Source organism: Molossus molossus, unplaced genomic scaffold, assembly GCF_014108415.1.
Source record: "Molossus molossus isolate mMolMol1 unplaced genomic scaffold, mMolMol1.p scaffold_m16_p_12, whole genome shotgun sequence".
NCBI classification, from domain to species: Eukaryota; Metazoa; Chordata; class Mammalia; order Chiroptera; family Molossidae; genus Molossus; species Molossus molossus.
In genome coordinates, this window is record NW_023425347.1 from 78,871,050 (window position 1) to 78,891,650 (window position 20,601).

The window sequence follows — 20,601 nt, forward strand, 5'->3', positions numbered from 1 at the left end:
TAGTAAGCCAAATATACTATAATTTGAAAACAGTAACATAAAACAGACCCACAGCCACCCCAATATGCAAAATCAACTCAAAATTAAGTCCTTTAAAGTCCTCTCAACCCCTGGAAGAATATGTAAAATTGAGATGGGCCAGGGAACTAATGTCTACAATAAACATTTTGAGCCCTGGCTATACCAAAGCGTTTGGATTTTTTAACTGAATTTATTAAGGTAACAATAGTTAATAAAATTATAAAGGTTTCAGGTGTGCAATTCTATACATTATCTGTATATTATATTGTGTGTTCACCACCCTAAGTTCAAGTCTCCTTCCATCATCATTTACCCCCCTTTACTCTCTTCCACCTCCCTACACTTAAGTGTTATGAATGGCTTCACTGCTGTAATTTAATTAATGTCTGTGCAGGGCTTTCCTGGGCAAATCATTTTTTTTTTCTTTATTGATTTTTAGAGAGAAAGGAAGGGAGAGAAAGACAGAGATAGAAACATCGATGAGAGAAAACACCGATCGGCTGCCTCCTGCATACCCCCCCCCACACACACACACACTGGGGATCAGGCCCACAACCCGGGCATGTGTCCTGACTGGAAATTGAACCAGTAACCTCTTGGTACATGGTTCGACATTCAACTACTGAGCCACACCGGCCAGGCGCAAATCCTTCTTTTTACTTCCTTTCCTCATTCCCATTAATATCGAATTTATCAGCTCACAGAATACAGTCAATTCCTTCAACTGATCTCATGTACCTTAAAGGGCATATTCAGAGCATTTCTCATGGTGTCAACTCTCAGTTCATTGTCTACATTAAAACCAATGTACAACCAAAGTTCAAGGTGTTCTGATAAACACCTTTTGGTGCATGGGTCGATGCCCAACCACTGAGCAACACCAGCCGGGCCCTTTGCTTATTTTCTTAGATTATTAGACTACAAAAACATCACAAGACTTTCATCACTAATTCTTACTCCAAGGGATCATGACAAAAGCCAAGTGTTAATTCAAGGAAGCAGGAGTGTTACAAAGGACAACTTTTCTTTAAAAATATGTTTATTGATTTTTTTTTTAAAGAAAGAGGAAGGAAGAAGAGTCAGAAAAATGGATGTGAGAGAGAAAACACTGATTGGCTGCTTCCTGCATGCACCCTACTGGGGATCAAGCCGAAAACCGGAGCATATGCCCTGACCAGAAATTGAACTGGGATCTCTCAGTCCATGGGACAATGCTCAATCCATTGAGCCACACCAGCTGGGCGACAAGTTTTTTTTCTTTATTGATTTTAGAAAGAGAAAGGAAGAGGGAGAGAGAGACAGAAACACTGATGACAGAGAACATCGATTGGCCGCCTCCTGCACGACCTGGGCATGTGCCCTGACCAGGAATTGAACCGGTGACCTCTTGGTGCATGGGTCAACGTTCAACCACTAAGCCACACTAGCCAGGCGTGACAACTTTTATTTTAATGTTTAATTTGGGTTACAGGACCCAAATAAGATCAAGGCCTAAAGAATCCCAAGACAGGACCAATAAATATCACCCTTTAAAAGGAAACTAATAGATAAGAACAATCACCTGAACAACCAGTGTGGCTTTGTGGTTGAACCAATAGGTCGCAGGTTCAATTCTCAGGTAGGGCATATGCTCAGGTTGTGGGCTTGATCCCCAGTGGGGGGCATGCAGGAGGCCGCCGATCGATGTTCTAATTGATGTTTCTATCCGTCTCCCTCTTCCTTCCTCTCTCTAAAATCATTCAAGGAAAAAAAAAAAATCACCTGTGGAAATCTTCCCAAGAAAATAACCCTACCAAAAAAAAAAAAAAAGGCAAAAATCTCAGCATAAGACAGAATCCTTTTGGGTCTCTAATTTAAGATGTAAATACCATAAGATGCACTAAAACACTGAAATGCATATCATCTATGACATGAGTTTATAAATACACAAGTCTTTTTTTTTATCCTCACTCGAGGACATTTTTCCATTTTTTGTTCAGATAGAGTGGGAGGGAGAGAGGGGAAGAGAGAGAGAGAAACATCGACGTGAAAGGGACACATCGAGTGGCTGCCACCCACATAACCAACCAGGACAGGGGACAAATTGCAACCGAGGTACATGCCCTTAGCAGGAACAGAACCCGGGCCTCTCTGGACTACAGGCCGACGCTCTAATCGCTGAGCCAAACCGGCCAGGGCTATAAATACACAAGTTTTAGTAATAAATACTGAATACTGGAAGTGGGAAATTTAAGTTCAGAGAAAAAGGCTATGGTTTAATGACCCATAATAATTTAGAAAAAAAAACTATCCACCTAGCAGTAGGAAGACAATAGAGTTCAAGCCTAAAAGTTAACATAGAGTCAAACAAAAGATTTCTGCCCTGCTTCTGGTTGAGATAGGCTGGGGGTGTGAGGATGACATTTATATCTAGAATGTAAGGTTCATAAAATATTTATGTTGACAATGACTCTCTTGAAAGACCAGGATACATCATTTCCTCAAGTAGGATAATTTAGCTACCCCAATTTGATGGACTTATGGACTAGCATTAGCTCCTCTTGTTCTGTATCTTGAATATGTTCATCAAACACCCTTCTAACTTAGAATTTGGTCTCTGAATGGACCTGCCTACCAGAAAAGACTGCCCTAGGCAAATACTGGCTTTCCTGGTCAATTTGTGTGCACTGGAAATTGATTCCCTGGCACTTTACCAATAACAACTGCTAACACTCACTAAGATGTGCTAGATAAGAGTTACAAACCTTTAGCACTGTCTCATTTATATACACAAATCTCATTACGTACTATATTCTGTACCTGTTTTACAGAAGAGGAAATGAGAACTTGCAGAGTTGGTAACTTGCCCCCAAAGTTCTATAGCTAGTTAAGTTCAGAATTCAAACAGACATTGTGCCAGAGTCACCATTACCTTATGGGTTATCTCATGGTATACCCACATCATCAGTCTCTTGTGAATTTGATCAGCTAAAAATAAAAATCAGCCCGGCTGCTGTGGCTCAGTGGATTGAGCATTACCCCATGGAATGAGGTCCAGGTTGGATTCCTGGTCAGGGAATATGCCCAGGTTGTGGTCTCAATCCCCAGTGGGGGCCATGCAAGAGGCAGCCAATCGATGCTTCTCTCTCACATCCATGTTTCTCTCTCTCTCTCCCTTCCTCTAAAACCAATAAAAACATATTTTAAAAAACAAAATGAAAATCAATCTCAGAAGCATAGTTATCTTGAACCAGGAGAGCTCAGATGCTTAACTAAAGCAGCCAACAGCTCTCTTCCCCACCTCTTTTAACTCATAACATATGCAAAAATTGGAAATAGGCTCTGCCTGAAATCTGTCTCAGAATTTCCAGTGCAAAGCAAGTCTCTTGCCAAAGACAGCAGTAATGTTTCTGCTAGAGATGATTTCAGAGAGCCTAAACTAGGAAAGCTACAGCCAGTTGTAGAGAACAAAGAGCTTTGTGTAACAAGAGACTAATAACGAGAAACATGAACATAACCACCAAACGTAATAAAATGGTCCTTGCTTGGAAAAGGATCCTTCCCCAGAGTGGCAGCTCAACACCAGCCTCTTTCTGGGGGCTTTCCCTGCTCTAGAGCTTGCCTGTTACACAAGGCTTTTCAGTGCAGCACTGCTCTCAAGATAAACCAGAAAAAGGTAGAAGAATACAGTGTGAAAAGTTAAAATAGTAAGCTTGATTTCTGTGTACACCACCCCCCATAGTCCAAGGCTGTGTGGAGATGTTTTTATCTCTTGAGTACATACCTAGGCATGGTACTGCTCAGTCATATGGTAACTCTATGCCTAACTTGTGAGAAACTGCCAGACCACATTCCAAAGCAGCTGTCCAATTTTACATTCCCACCAGAAACGGACAAGGGTTCCCATTTCTCCACATCTTCAATACTTAATGCCTTCTTTATTATAGTCATATTAGTAGATGTAAAGTGGTATCTTACCAAGGTTTTGACATTTCCCTAATGACTAGTGATGTTGAATATCTTTTCATATGTGTACTATTTGTGCAACTTCTCTGGAGAAATGTCTAATTCAGACCCTTTGTCCATTTTTAAACCGAATTATTATTTGTCCTTTTATTGAGTTTTAGAACTCTGTATATATTTTGGATACAAGTCCCTTATTAGATACATGCTTTGCAATGTACCATTTTTTGTAGGTAGTCTTTTCATTTTTTAAAAAAAATATTTTTCTTTATTGATTTTAGAGACAGAGGCAGGGAGAGGAAGAGAAAGATAGAAATATCAATGAGAGAGAACATCAACTGGCAGCCTCCTGCATGCCCCACACTGGGGATTGGACCCACAACCTGAGCATGTGCCCTGACCAGGAATCAAACCTCTTGGTGCATGGGTCGAGGCTCAACCACTGAGCCACACCAGCCAGGCTCATTTTTTTTTTTTTTTTTTTTTTTTATCCTCACCCGAGGATATTTTTCCATTTTTTGTACAGATAGAGTGGGAGGGAGAGAGAGGAAGGGAGAGAGAGAGAGAAACATCGACGTGAAGGGACACATCGAGTGGCTGCCACCCGCGCGACCAACCAGGGCCGGGGACAAACTGCAACCGAAGTACGTGCCCTTAGCGGGAACCGAACCCGGGTCTCTCCGGACCGCAGGCCGACGCTTTAACCGCTGAGCCAAACTGGCCAGGGCTCATTTTTTTTTTAATATATATTTTTTACTGATTTTTTTAGAGGCAGGGAGGGAGAGTTGGAGAGAGAAACACTGATGTGAGAGCAAAATATTGATTGGCTGCCTCCTGCATTCCACACCTCCTATTGGGGATTCAGCATACAACCTGGGCATGTGCCCTGACCAGGAATTGAACTGGCAACCTTTCAGTGTTTTCTCAGGAGATGATCCTCTCCTCTGTAAGAAGGAAGGAAAGCCTGGCCAGTCTGGCTCAGTGGTTAGAGTGTCAGCCCTTGGACCAATGGGTTGCGGTTCAATTCCAATCAAGGACATGTACTTCAGTTGTGGTTCATCCCCAGCCTTGGTCAGGATCTTGTGGGGAGGCGACCAGTGGATGTTTCTCTCTCCCTCCCTCCCACTCTATCTGAAGATAAATGGAAAAATATCCCCAGAGGAGGATTTAAAATTTAAAAAAAGGAGAGCCCTGGCCGGTTTGGCTCAGTGGTTAAATCACTGGCCCTCAGAGCAGACTTGCAGGTTCTATTCTGGTCAAGGGCATGTACCTCAGTTGCAGTTCCGTCTCCAGCCCTAGTCGGGGTCAGGAGGGGAAACAACCAATCGATATGTGTCTCTCACCAATGTTTCTCTCTGTCTCCTGCTCTATCTGAAGATAAATGCAAAAATGTCCTCAGGTAAGGATAAAAAGATAATCATTAACTTCCTGAGAGATGAAAGACATTGTATTCACCACAAAAGAACAGAAACACAATAATAATATAAGCAGCTCAACAGGAAAATGAACAAACAATTCCTAGAAAAATAAAACCAACAGGGTAGGCAAATATGTAAACAGATGCTCAAATTCATGGTAGTCATGGCAAAAGTGAAAAGTGATGCCGCTTGTCTGTCCAGTAGAAATGGAATTGTTTCACCCTTTTAGTAAAGCAATCTGATGTTGTTTATTATATTAAAAATTACATATCAAAAATAATAATGGCCAGGCCGGTGTGGCTCAGTGGCTGAGCATCGACCCATGCACCAAGAGGTCACCAGTTCGATTCCTGGTCAGAGCACATGCCTGGGTTTCAGGCTCCATCCCCAGTGGGGGATGTGCAGGAGGCAGCTGGTCAATATTTCTCTCTCACATTGATGTTTCTAACTCTCCTTTCCTTTCTCTCTTAAAACAAACAAAAGAAATCCAAAAAAATATATATATATGAACACATATCCAGCAATTCAGTATCTATCCAAAAGAACTGAAGTCAAGACCTAGAAGTGGTATTAGCACTCCCATGTTCATTGCAGCACATTCACAATAGCCAAGATGTGAGAATAACCTAAATGTCCATTGACAGATGAATGGATAAAAAAATGATATACACATAAAATGGAACACCAGTTTTTAAAAAAGAATTCTGCAATGTGACAATATGGATGAGCCTTGAGGACACTATACTCAGTGAAATAAGCTAGTCACAGAAAGCCAAAGACAGCATGATTATTCTTATATGAGGTATCTAAAATACCAGACACACTCACAGATTCAAAGAGTAGAAGGTTGGTTGTCAGGGGACTGGGGTGGGAGAAATGGGCAGCTACTAACCAACATGCACCAAGCTGCAGTTAAGCTTTACAAAACTGTTGTACAACACTGTACCTACGGTGAACAACATACTGTATGTACTCTTAAAAATCTGTTAAGAAGATAGATCTCATGTTAAGTTTCTTACCAAAATAAAATAAATAACTCATCATCCATGATGCTAGCAAATTGGAAAAGCCTTTATGAGAACTGGGGAGGAAGTGGTTTGTAACTTACTGCAATTGGAATCCTTGACTCACATGAGAAAATTTAAAGAACCGATTATTGCCATTCTGTCCTGGCAGCTGTAACAGAACAAGTCTCTGCAAATGTATGACGGGCATACATTATATCTTGTAGGAACAAAGTTGTTTAGGGTTGTATAAAGAAATAGGACTGATTAAAAAAAAATTCTTGCTGAGGCCCTGGCCAGTTTTGCTCAGTGATTAAAGCGTAGGCCCACAGACCAGTCACAGGTTCGGTTCCGGCCAAGGGCATGTACCTTGGTTGTGGTTCGTCCCCGACCCTGGTGGGGGTTGTACAGGAGGCGACCAGTCAAAGTGTCTCTCTCACATCGATGTTTCTCTTTCTCTTCCTCCTTCTCTCCGACGATAAATGCAAAAATGTTCTCGGGTGAGGATAAAAAAAAAAAAAAAAAAAAGAAAGAAAATAAGAATAAACAACTCTTAACCTAAGATTGGATTTAGAAGTCAGTGATGTTATTAGTTCCTTTTACCACCGTGCATTTACCTTATATGAACAGTAATTCGACTTGCACTGGATCCCAAACAGACACTACTTCAAAGAAACAATGGCAGTGCTGCTGGCTTCTCCAACTTACAAAGTCAGGATACAGTTCTGGAATGAGAGGAAATAAGGATAAAAGAGCTACCCAATCCTTGCAGATTACATCTTAAAATACAGATGCTTGATATCTATAAGCAAAAATTCTATTGCAGCCCTGATTTTTACTCAAGTGGACTCAGGCTTCTCTCTTTAAGTATACTAGCCTGACAGTGTCTGTCTGCCTGTCTCTCGCACCCGTTTTAACCCATCCAACTTCCTCCAGTAAGGATGCAATATGGAAAGCCAAAACCTTCTTCTTATAACCTGATACTTTAATTGGCAACATTTCAGGTGCTACAGTTTGCATTATGCAAGACTAATTCATAACTCCATAATTCAACCTGGAAAATTACTTCAGAAGAATAACTGAGATATGCTGAACTAAATTTCATAAATACTCTTCAAATTAAAATAACTCCCCATCCGTCCAGTCGGTGTAGCTCAGTGGTTGAGCGTCAACCCATGCACCAAGAGGTTTCTGGTTCGATTCCCTGTCAGGGTACATGCCTGGGTTTCAGGCACCATCCCAGGTGCGGGGGTTGCAGGAGGCATCCAGTCAATGTTTCTACCTCTCCCTCTCCTTTCCTATCTCTCCAAAATCAATTAAAAAAAATTTTTTTAAATAAAATGACTTTCAGTCATGGAATTAAAAAAATTTTTTTAGATGTCTGTGACCCTGGCCAATTTTGCTCAGCGGTTAGAGCGTCGGCCCTTGGACCAATGAGCGCAGGTTCGATTCTGGTTGTACCTTGGTTGAGGTTTATCCCCGGCCCTGGTCAGGGTTGTGCAGAAGGCAACCAGTCGATGTGGCTCTAACACATCGATGTTTCTCTCTCTCCCTCCGCCCTTCTCACCCTCCCTCCTACTCTATCTGATGATAAATAAAAATGAAAATGTTTCTGAACAAGAAGAACCACCCTTAAACACTTATTGAATACTGAATCGCTTTGGAAATTAGCTTTTGCTACCGATTTGATCATGTTTGTAAATGAATTCAACGGAAAGTTAAAAGGCAAAATAGTCACTTCTTTCAATTAATCTGAAAATTGTTTAAACATTGTTTAAATCCCAAATAATGGCAAGTTACTTGATTCACTCCCATGCTATCAAATGTTAAAACAAACAATGAGATCTCCATTCTCACAAATTTGAAGCATATTTTTAGTTCAAACTACAATTCCAGCATATTTCCAACCTCAGTGTAAGTACAAAGGAAATCTCCATATTTCAAAATCCGTCCAACTGTGCAACTGAGAAACTTCCATCTAATCTTCAATTGGAAATGACTAATATGCAGTGTAATGGCATGCTAAAAGGCAAATATCAAGAAAAGAATCTAACAGGATTTATAAATGCCTTCCAAGTAATGAATATACTAAATTAAAACCATATGCTCATGAATTAATATTAGTTTTTGGCAGTACCTCTCTTTGTGAAAAGACATTTTCAAAGGTGACACATGTAAACTGTCACTACAGACTTCAGCACTCAGATGAGTAGTCAAACCTCGGTTTTCAAATGTTTCCTATCTCAATTCAGTTCTTCACCAAGTTGTTCAAGGAAAAAATGTCTCGGTTGTTGAACAAAACTTCAGTTCTCAAATCAACAACCCTTTCATGCTGATACAGTGGAACCTCGATTCTCGAACTTAATTCATTCTAGAAGGCTATGCGAGAAGCGATTTGTTCGAAAACAGAATTTTTCCCATTAGAAACTATGTAAACTGAATTAATCCGTTCCAGACCCCCAAATGATTCCATTTTAACCTTTCTCAGTTGCCTGTGATCCATGTTTCCTGAGCACTTTCACCCCCTCAGCAACGTCAGCACTCTTGATCGCCTCTTCGTTTTAAAATTGTGCTAATCGTTGATTTTACCATACCATACTCAGTAGTCAGATCAGACACACAAACACCTCTATCACACTTTGCAGTTATTTCTTTAAAAAAAAAATGTTTTTATTGATTTGAGAGGAAGAGAAACATTGATGTGAAAGAGAAACATCAATCTGCTGCCTCCTGCACGCCACCTACTGGGGATTGAGACCATAACCAGGGCATGTGCCCTAAAAGCGAATCTAACCAGTGACCTTTTCGCACAGAGGATGACACTCAACCAACTGAGCCACACCAGTCAGGGCTGCAATTATTTCTTTTTTTTCTTTTTTATCCTCGCTGGAGAACATTTTTTTTTTTTTTTTTTTTTTGCATTTATCTTTAGATAGAGTGGGAGGGAGAGAGAGAGAGAGAAACATTGATGTGAGAGACACACATCAACTGGTCACCACCCACACAACCCCAACCAGGGCCGGGGACAAACTGCAATCAAGGTACGTGCCCTTAGGGGTAACTGAACCCGGGACTCTCTGGTCCGCCGGCCGACGCTCTAACTGCTGAGTAAAACTGGCCAGGGCGCAATTATTTCTTTTCTAAGCTCTATCTATAGTTGTTCTCACAACTTTCCTTTTCACTTGTTGTTATCACTAATCTTCTTAGGACTCATGGTGCCTTACTGTATGGATCTAATAAGTAGCAACAGAAGTAAAAACACATGAAAATATCCACAGCACAATTTCCTGAGATGTTAACAATTCGAGATTTAACAGTAAACTGACTCAGACTCTCGCATCCTCTCCTCTGGTCACCTGAGACACACACAACTGATCATAAGGTATCAGCATGAAAGGGTTGTCGGGTCAAGAACCAATTCTGTTCGAGAACCAAAGTTTTGTTTGACAATTGAGACATTTTTTCCGTGAACAACTGGGTAAAGAACCGAATGATTTGAGATGGGAGACGTTTGAGAACCCAAGTTGGACTGTGCTTAATTAAATCTCACTATGTTTGTTTCCTCTATGTAAAACTAGTTTCTACTACACAGGATTGCTATGAAACTGAATAAATTAATATGTGTGTAATGTTCTTGAAAGAGTGCTTAGCACACAGTAAGCACTTAATAAACATTATTGTATTATCAATCAGGCCGGTTTGGCTCAGTGGTTAGAGAGTCAGCCCATGGACCAGAGAGTCCCAGATTCGGTTCCCACTAAGGGTATGTACCTCGGTTGCAGTTTGTCCCCGCCCCAGTTGGGGTCGTGTGGGTGGCAGCTACTCAATGTCTCTCTCTCACATCGATGTTTCTTTCTCTCTCCACTCTATCTGAGGATAAATGCAAAAAAAATGTCCTCGAGTGAAGATAAAAAACAAAACAAAAAACAGACAGACTTCAACCACAAGCTAGAATGGGTAGTTGTATGGTCATGAGACAATTACCTTCTTTCTCTTGAGAATTAAGAATTTGGCTTTATGGCAGAGTCAGAATATAAGATGTTTATTACATTTTCAAAATCTCCTAAAGAAGCAGTGCACTTTAATAACAAACACAAGCCTATACTTGATTCCAGGCTGACTGAGTCCGCCTCCTAAATGACACCATTATTATGTGCCCCAGGTTCTCAATTTATTTATTTTTTATGATTATTATTATCATTTTTTTATCCTCACCTGAGGATATTTTTCCATTGATTTTTCAGATAGAACAGGAGGGAAGGAGGGAGAGAGAGACAGAGAGAAACATCGATGTAAGAGAGACACATCAATTGGTTGCCTCCCACCTGACCTGATCAGGGCCAGGGACTGAACCTGCAACTGAGGTATGTGCCCTTGACTAGGAATCGAACCCACGACTCTTCGGTCCACAGGCCGATACTCTAACCACTAAGCCAAACCAGCCAGGGCCCAGGTTCTCAATTTACATGAGAAGGATCAACATGCCATCTGAGCATATGACAGTTTCTACTTAGACCGATGATTTTTAAAATCATGCTGTCATGCAATGCAGAGGTGCCTCAGAGCAAAATAACATCTCATCTGAGCTCTCCTACTCACCCACCAGAGGATAAGATTGTCTATCTGAAACCTTAACAGCTACTTTCCCAGAATTTATAATTTTTTAAATCACATTACAAAACTTTTATAAGCAACCACTATCTCCCTACAACTTAAGCCTCTACACTTCCTTGAAAACTACTGGTCCTGCAATATTATTAAGTTAATATTGGTAATAAGTACCAGATCAAATTCCTTTTTGTATTCTCAGTGTCCAGGTACATGTTCATTGAATTATGAGTGAATATTAGCTATATAGTTTCTTTTTACTATTATAAAATATATGTAACACAGAATTTACCATTTTAGCCCTGGCCGGTTTGGCTCAGCGGTTAGAGCGTCGGCCTGTGGTCCTGAGAGACCCGGGTTCGGTTCCCGCTAAGGGCACGTACCTCGGTTGCGGTTTGTCCCCGGCCCTATTTGGGTCGTGTGGGTGGCAGCCACTCGACGTGTCCCTTTCACGTCGATGTTTCTCTCTCTCTCTCTCTCTCTCTCTCCCTCCCACACTCTATCTGAACAAAAAATAGAAAAAAAAAATGTCCTCGGGTGAGGATAAAAAAAAAAAAAAAAAAAAAGAATTTACCATTTTAACTTTTTTAAATCCTCACCCAAGGACATGCCTAGAGAGAGGGGAAGAAAGATCAATCAGATGCCTTCCTTATGACATGCCCTAATGGGGCTCAAACCCGTAACCTAGGTATGTGCCCTGACCAGGAACAGTACCTATAACCTTTCAGAGTCTGGGACGACACTTCAACCAACTGAGCCACATCAGCCAGGGCCATGTTAGCCATTTTTTTTTTTTTTTTTAATCCTCACCCAAGGATATATTTTTACATTTATCTTCAGATAGAGTGGGTGGGAAGGAAAAAGACAGAAAGAGAGAAACATCAATGTGAGAGACAGACACATTGAATGGCTGCCTCTTGCATGAACCTGACCATACCAGGGACCAAACCACAACTGAGTTACATGCCCCTGACGGAAATTGAACCCGACTCTTTGCTCTGTGAGCTGATACTCTATCTAACCACTGAGTCAAACCAGTCAGGGCCATTTTAGCCATTTTTAAGTGCATAGTTCAGTTCAGTGACATTAAGTATATTCACACTTATGCAACCATCACCACCATCCATCTCCAGAACTCTTCCATATTCCCAAACTGAAACTGGGTACTAACTAAACAATCTCCTCTCTCTGGCCAGTTTGGCTCAGCGGTTAGAGCATTGGCCTGCGGTCCTGAGAGACCTGGGTTCAGTTCCCACTAGGGGCACGTGCCTCAGTTGCAGTTTGTCCCCAGCCCTGGTTGGTCGTGCGGGTGGCAACCACTCAACGTGTCCCTTTCACGTTGATGTTTCTCTCTCTCTGTTCCTCTCTCCCCCTCCCACTCTACCTGAACAACAACAACAACAACAAAAATAGAAAAAAATGTCCTCGGGTGAGGATTAAAAACAAAAAAAAAAATCTCCTAACCACCACCATTCTACTTCGTCTCTATAAAAGTGACTCCTCTAGGTACCTCATACAAGTCAAATCATACAATAGTTGTCCTTTTATGTCTGGCTTATGTCACCTAGCATTAATAATGTCAAGATTCATTTACAGTGTTGCATATGTAGTGTTTTTTTTAAAAAAAAGGAAAAAACACGTACAAATTCACAGAACTTATATATTAACAAACTATTTGCTTGAGCAAATGAAAATGTTTAATACTTTTCACCTACTTCATTTTTTTCACCTAAATTTTATTACTGATTTTGAGAGAGAGAAACAGTTACCTGCTATTCCACCCATTTATGCATTCATTGGTTGATTTCTGCATGTGTTCTGACCAGAGAACTGAACCCACAATCTCGGTATATCCAAACAATGTTTCAACTACGCTACTCAGCCAGAGCCTACTTTTTTTCCTTTTTAGTAATACATGGACAGTAAAAATTTCAAACTGTACAAGAGTATACAGTAAAGAGGTCTCCTTCCTAATTTCTTCCCTCTCTATCCCTAATTTCCAGTCCTCCTCCCTGGTATAATGTTTTATTTTGGAACACAATTGCCAACCACTGTTGACTCACCTTGAAAATGTCCTCTTAGTAAGATACTCAGTTGGTCTATCAGGACTGGGTATTCTTCTCTTTACTTATTTATTATTGATTTTTTTTGAGAGAGGGAGAGAGAGAAACATTCACATGAGAAAGAAACGTCAATAAGCTGCCTCCTGTACACCCACTACTGGGAATTGAGCCCGAAACCTAGGCATGTGCCCTGACTGGGAATCAAACCAGAACCTCGCAGTCCATGACAATGCTCAATCCACTGACATACTAGCCTGGCAACTTTTCTCTTTAAAAAATACTAACATAGTCAGGCAAGTGTGGCTCTGTGGTTAAGCGCTGACCCATGCATGAAGAGGTCGCCGGCTCGATTCCCAGTCAAAGCACATGCCCAGGTTATGGGCCCAATCCACAGTGGGGAGCATGCAGGAGGCAGCCAACTGATGTTCTCTCTCATCTATGTTTCTATCTTTCTCCCCCCCTCCCCTTCTCTCTCTCTAAAATCAATAAAGAAAAAAACAATTAGGAAAAAAACAACCAACATAGCCCTAGCTGGTTTGGCTTAGTGGTTAGAGTGTTGGTCTGCCAACCAAAGAATCATGGGTTTGATTCCCTGTCAAGGATAGGTACCTTGGTTGGGGGTTCAAGCTCTGGCCCAGGTCAGAATCTTGCAAGAGCCAACCACTCAGTGTGTCTCTCTCACATCAATATTTTTGTTTCTCGCTCCGGCCGGTTTGGCTCAGCGGTTAGAGTGTTGGTCTGCGGTCCAGAGAGACCAGGGTTCGGTTCCCACTAAGGGCACGTACCTCGGTTGCAGTCTGTCCAGGCCCTGGTTGGGTCGTGCAGGTGGCAACCACTCGATGTGTCCCTCTCATGTCAATGTTTCTCTCTTTCTCCCCCTCCCACTCTATCTGAACAAAAAATGGAAAAATGTCCTCGGGTGAGGATTAAATATATGTATATATTTCTGTTTCTCTCTCTTTCTCTCTCTCTCTCTCTCCTCTCCTTCCTTGTCTTAAAAAAGAAAAATCAATGGAAAAATATCCTTAGGTGAGGATTAACAACAACAAAAAAAAGTTTTTAAATAAGTGGAATAACAAATTGATGTTTCTCTTTCTCCCTTCTGCTAAGAATTCAATAAATTCCATAAATAAAAATTTTTTTAGTTATAAATTTAGGCCCTGGCCGGTTTGGCTCAGCAGTTGGAGCATCAGCCTGCGGACCAGAGTCCCAGGTTTGGTTCCCAGTAGGGGCATGTACCAAAAAAAAAAATTATAAATTTAGCCCAGCCAGTGTGGCTCAGTGGTTGAGCATCGACCCATGCACGAAGAGGTTGCCAGTTTGATTCCCGATACAGCACATGGCCAGGTTGTGGGCCAAATCCCCAGTGGGGGGCATGCAGGAGGTAGCCAATCGATGTTTTCTCTCATCGATGTTTCTCTCTCTCCCCCCTCCCTTCCTTTCTCTCTAAATAAGAAAAAAAATTTTTTTTAATTATAAATTTAGCCTGGCCAGTATGGCTTAGTGGATTGAGCATCGTCCCATGGACTGAAAGATCCAGGTTCAATTCCCAGTCAGGGCACATGCCCAGGTTTTGAGCTCAATGTTCAATGGGGGGTGTGTAGGAGGCAGCCGATCGGTGTTTCTCTCTCACATTGATATTTCTATCTCTCTCCCCCTTCCTCTCTAAAAAAAAAACAATAAAAACATACCTATATACATTTTTTAAAAATTAAAAAGGAAGGGGTTTGCCCAAGGCAAGAAAACTGGAGCCTAAAGACTCTTGCCTCTCAGTGTCCCAGTTCTTTCATTTTTTTTTTTTTTTTTAAAATCCTCACCTGAGGACATTTTTCCATTTTTTTGTTCAGATAGGGAGGGAGAAAGAGAGGGAGAAACATCGATGTGAAAGGGACACATCGAGTGGCTGCCACCCACATGACCCCAACCAAGGCTGGGGAATAAACTGCAACCGAGGTACATGCCCTTAGCGGGAACCAAACCCGGGTCTCTAGGGACCGCAGGCTGATGCTCTAACCACTGAGCAAAACCGGCCAGGGCCCCAGTTCTTTCATATCATCATGCTACCCTACATGTTAAAGACGCTTAAGCCACAAATTCCACCCAGTCGGCTCTGATTTCTCCCTTTTCTTCCCAGTTACTTAAAACCTAAGGGAAATTTTTTTTTAAAGCCTCACCTGAGGATATATCTTTCCATTTGTCTTCAGATAGAGTGGGAGGGAGAGATAGAAACATCCATGTGAGACCGACACATCGACTGGTTGCCTCCCGCAGGACTCGACCAGGGCTGGGGACCAAGTGCAACCAAGGTATTTATGTGCCCTTGGTTGGAATTGAACCTACGACTTTTAGTCTGAGGGCAGACGCTCTAACCACTGAGCAAAACCAGCCAGGGAGGAAATTTTTTTTTAATGTGCCTTATGAAATCAATGATAGAAGCACCCCTAAAATAATCTCATTATTATTTGCTAATATGTACTCTACTGGAAGCTACAGGGAATATTAAAGAATAAATCTGCCATGGCTGCATGGCTCAGTTGCTTGCAGCATCATCCCATACACCAAAATGGTGGTGGGTTCTATTCCCCTAAGGACCCATACTCAAGTTTCCAGGTCCCATCCCCCACCCCCAACAGGTCCAGGTGCCTGTGGGAGATAACTGATAGATGTTTCTCTCTCTCTCTTCCTCTGTAAAATCAATTTTTTAAAAAATTGGACTGTAGTGTCCAAAACTGAAGAGCTTTCACTAGTGTAAAAAAAAAAAAAAAAAAAGATGGAACTACATTGGACATAAAAGTTTCTTGTTAAACAGTTTCTTACAGAAATTCCAAGTCACCTCTTCTACAAAATACTAATCAAGCCTAAATAGCTGCAGAAGATGGAACTACATTGGACATAAAAGTTTCTTGTTAAACAGTTTCTTACAGAAATTCCAAGTCACCTCTTCTACAAAATACTAATCAAGCCTAAATAGCTGCAGAAAAATTTGTTTCTGATACTGCTAAAGTGTGCACACTAGGTCACAAAACACATTTCCCACCAAAAAACAAACTAAGCTCAATTTGCTCCACAAGTGTTCATGGCAGTAGCCATTTCTGGATCTTTTAACAGACTGCTATGTAATGATACATACATAAGGCTGTCTAGTTAACAGGACAGACTACAACAGACAATATTTTCACAAACAAAAAAAGGGAGGGCCATCTGAAGGAAAAGGACTATAATGGTGTGATGCATGCCTTTCCACTCTGGACCCACAATCCAGAAGTCCTATAAATGATGCTGATAATAATAGTGTTTAATACACGTCAGGTAATCAGCTAAGCGGGTTTCAATTTAATCTCATTTAACCTTCACAACAATTCTATAAAGTGGCCAGTTACTCACCGCTATTTTGCAGATAAGGAAACTGAGGCACCTGGAAGTGAAGTCCCCTGACCTAAAATCAAAGCTAGCAGAGCCAAACTTTAAAGTTGGATCCGGGATCCTTCTGGTACGCTGCCACCAGAAGCTTCATTGGCTCTCTCCTGCCAGGCTCTATCTACCACACTCTCAGAGGCTTTTCCTGCTATCCAACTAACAACCTCCCGTAAACACGTACTACCACTGATGGCTTCCAACTTCTGGGCGCCAGAGCTACTCGCCAGCTTCTGCCGCTGTGCTCCTCCCCGAAGATTCACATAGGCAAATATAACAGCTGATAAAAGTTGGTTAGGTACTAAGAAAGGCAAAGAATTGCCTCATATAAGCAGAACATACGCCGATTATCACTGGAATGCAAGTCGGCCTCACCTCCAGCCCAAGAGACTGAAATAAAAGTGGGCGCACAAATGTTCTCGTGGCAGATAAATTTGGAATATGCCTCCTCTGGCCACACAGCAAAAAGGGCGGAAGAGGTACTAACATTTACTGAGTGCCAGCCACATGCACCCTGGGGGAAAACAGAACCAGGCCAATGGAGACTGGGGGGGAAGGGGGACACTCAAGAGTTCCGGAAAATGAGTAATCCAAAATAATTGGGTTCATACGACTACAGGGGTGAGGGGTAGGCCGCTCTCCAACAGCTTGCAAAGAGGAGAAAGGAGCTGCTCCGGAGAAAAGGCAGCCGTGAGCGTCGGGAACTAGGCCGGAGCGAGGCGGGGAGGAGGGGGAGGAGCCGGAGGAAGCGGGGCCCGCTCAGAGGAGGCCGGAGGGTAGGCGCGGGGGAGCGGCTCCGCGCCAAGCGGGCCTGGGGACCCTGACCCAGCCGCCGCGGTGAAAAGATAAAAAAACGAAATGACTGGAGCCGGTCAGACTACCCTAGATCCCATCAGAAGCCCTCACTCACCTAGGCCCACCGCAGCGATCGCAGCTGCAGCTTCGCAACGGCACAACCGGCCCAAACCTCGCCCCCGCCCGACAGTGCGCCCGGCGTCCCCGCTCTCCGACGGCGGCAGCGGCAGCGGCAGCGTCGCCTCGCTCCCTCCTGGGAAATGTAGTCCTAGACCCGTCTTTCCTTGCCCATTTGACGATGTACAGAACTACGTTTCCCACAAGGCAGGTCGAGCGTTGGGCCCGCCGTTTTGCGTCATGCGCCAAGTAGTCGGCAGTCACGTGGGTTGCTCCCTTCCATCCCCTCCCCCCGCTGGGTGGCCTAGTGAAGAAGGAGGGTGGACGGAAGGGGCGGAGGTGTTGCTGACGCCACAGCCCGCACCATTTTGGAACCATCCTGGAGGGAGGGCCTGAGTCCCACCCACTCGCGGCCTGCTTTCGCAGTCGAAAGTCTCTGAGCTGAGAATCCGGTCTCCTGGCTTTCAGTCTGTAGCGGGCTACCTCTCGCTTTGTGACCTTGAACAAATTGCCCACTCTGAGCCTCCGTTTCCTCCTGTATGAAACGAGACTTCTAACTTCTACCCCACAGACTTGTTGCGAGGCTCCGACAAAGTAAGGCACGTGAAAGGAGACCCGGAAAAGGCGACTCAAATGGAGTCTTTATTGTGATAGTGACCTTCAGAGATCCTGGAACCCTGATGGGCAAAACTCTCTCCAGCCTCATCTCCCGCCATCGCGCCCGCGCCCGCTCCCTATCCCCCGCCTTCAATAACAATAGGAGCACCGAACGAGCTTTTCTGAGACTGTGGTCCTGTAAAGCTTCTTAAAATGGGTGCCACTCACCTGTTGAACCAGAAGTTTTCCGGGGAGTGTAGCCTTGGTTCCTATGTTATAAAGAGACCTCTCCAGAAATTCTTACACACGTACAAGTTTGCGAAACGTTGCATTTATCAGGGTTTTGCACAGGCTGATGTGCACTGGAATTCCTGCCCTAGTGAACTCCAACTGTTAATGACTGAGCTCAGATATCACCTCTTGTGTGAAGCCTTCCAAGTTTACTAGTTCCTTCCGGTCCTCTATACTCTTACAGTACCTTCGCACTTTATTCTGTATTGTGGCCTGTTTTGTCTTCCCCACCAGATGTGAGCTCTTTGAGAACAGAGATCAGTTTTAATAGATTTCTGTATCCCTAAGGCAAAGGAAATATGAATAAATATTGAAGGAATCTACTGCTCTTTCCGGGGAAAAGCTCACCAGGCTCAACTCAAATCTCAGACCCTGACACGTCAGCCCTCGCCCTTACTGGTCTCAGCAACATTCCTTCCACACTGCTTACTCTTTCTTCCTTCTTTGAGAACTTCCTGTGGGCTGCATGCTGTGTAGTGCCTCTTGAAAGGTTCTGATTGAATTTAATTTTCAATTCACAGAGTTTCTGAGTGTCTACTATATGCCATGCCCAGTATAAAATACTAGGAACACAGAGGCAAACCAGATGGATACAAAAATACATAGTCATTCCACTTGGTTTCTAAAATACCCTATGCTTGATCTTTTACCTCTGTGGGCAGAAAAGGGGCCACATGCTAAACCTGACAAGCTCAGGGGAAGCCTGCATGGCCGCCTTACAAACTCAGAGACAGAAAATAACCAAATAACCACATAGGACGGACTAAAATTAAAACTGTCTAACTAAAAGCAGTTCCTGGCCAGTAGTCACGTTCTAGGGCAGGGGTGGGGAACATCCAGCCCACAGCTGTATATAAGGTCTGTGAAATCAATACCAGCTAATATCACACACCTCACCAAATTACCCTGACCAAATATAGCATGCTAATTTTTAAGTTGATAATTTTGTATGTCATAAATATCCAAATAGCCCTTTGCAGAAAAAAGGTTCCCCACCCCTGTGGGCAATATTTTTCCCTAACAAAGGTCAATCTTCACTTTAACTGAGCCTCTCTGATGTCTTTTTGCATCTAGGATGACATACCTGATACATATGCCTTTAGAATAACAAACTAATTTCCTTTTTTCTGGATACCTTACAGGAGACCACAAATCCCCTTATTATTATTATCATATGGTTGTTGACTGTCAACTATCCTCTACCCACCTATATAAAAGAAGTATATGTCTATTAATTTTATTTTTTATCCAATCCCAGAGATTCTCCCCGCCTTTCTCCCACCTCCTTAATCTATCATCAAAGGATTTCATGTAACATCCTTAACTCTCCTTTGATTGTAATGTATAAAATAAGGTGTATAACTGCCATTCTCTGGAGCATTTTCTCAATCTGTTGAGATTTGGCTTCCTGGCAATTGTCGTCAGTTTGGCTCAAATAAACTCATAAAAATTTGTACAGGTTTGGATAGTTCTTACATTGATACCTCTCTCCTGTCTCTGCTCTTTCCATGGCCCAGAAACTTACCCCACAGTTCCAGCCTCCTCCCTCTCCTCTCCTCATTCAGCCTTTCTCTCTGTGTGACCTCTCTCCTTGAGTGAGTGATATGGCGTAGCTTTTACATCTTTTCTATGTGTTTTACTCTCTTTCTACATCTTAGCATTGACTCAGTTCCGGATGTTTGGGAATCACCAAACCCTGAGTTCCCGCTGGTATCTCAAACTAAACCTGCTGAAAACTGAAATCTTCTTCCCTCCAATACAGCATTACCTAGTTAATTGTGGAGGCGTTTACATGTCTGTATTCTCTACTAAGCTTTGAGCTCCTCTCAAGGAAAAGAACACTTTATCACTCCATTCACTTATTGAGCACCTACTATGGGCAAAGCCCTCTACTAGAAAACCAGGAGGAAAACTGTAAACAAAACAAATGTGGTCCCTGCACAGAGCTTACTTTCAACTGGAGAGACAACATTAAGAAGTCTATCACATGCATAATTAATTACTACTGTGACAGGTACAACACAGGAAAGTATATGGTATATACACTGCTGTTACTGTTGTAATTAGCTAGTTATTAATAATGGGAAAGGAGCAAAAGGGAAGGCCATAGTAAGCAAGACCATCTGGGCAACTTCACCAGGAAGTTGCAATTTCACACTCCTCAGGGAACCACCAGTCCATTCCCTGAAAATCACTGGGGGAAGGGACTGGACAAAGAGGAGATGGACATAAGGACAGCAAAGTTGGGTGACGTAGTAGGGAAGGTACTTGTCTGTCAATCTAGCCTGGGGAATCATAGATTGGCCAGAGGGGGTGGGGCCAGTGCAAGCC

At 42.7% G+C, this 20,601-nt stretch overlaps 1 protein-coding gene across 3 annotated transcripts in view; it reads right to left on the reverse strand.

Annotated features, from left to right (window-relative positions):
* Positions 1 to 17,449, reverse strand: part of THRAP3 (thyroid hormone receptor associated protein 3) — a 46,259-nt gene extending 28,810 nt beyond the window's left edge. Inside the window, exons 1-3 of one of the 3 annotated variants that reach the window (XM_036255428.1) lie at positions 17,381 to 17,444; positions 7,003 to 7,110; positions 1,583 to 1,750 (exon numbers count right to left, since the gene is read on the reverse strand). The gene's annotated coding sequence lies outside the window, so the exon portion shown is untranslated. Of the gene's footprint in view, positions 1 to 1,582; positions 1,751 to 7,002; positions 7,111 to 13,056; positions 13,131 to 17,380 lie in introns of those variants that run through there. The other 2 variants (XM_036255426.1, XM_036255427.1) reach the window with 2 other exon arrangements.
* Between the last annotated feature and the right edge of the window lie 3,152 nt (positions 17,450 to 20,601).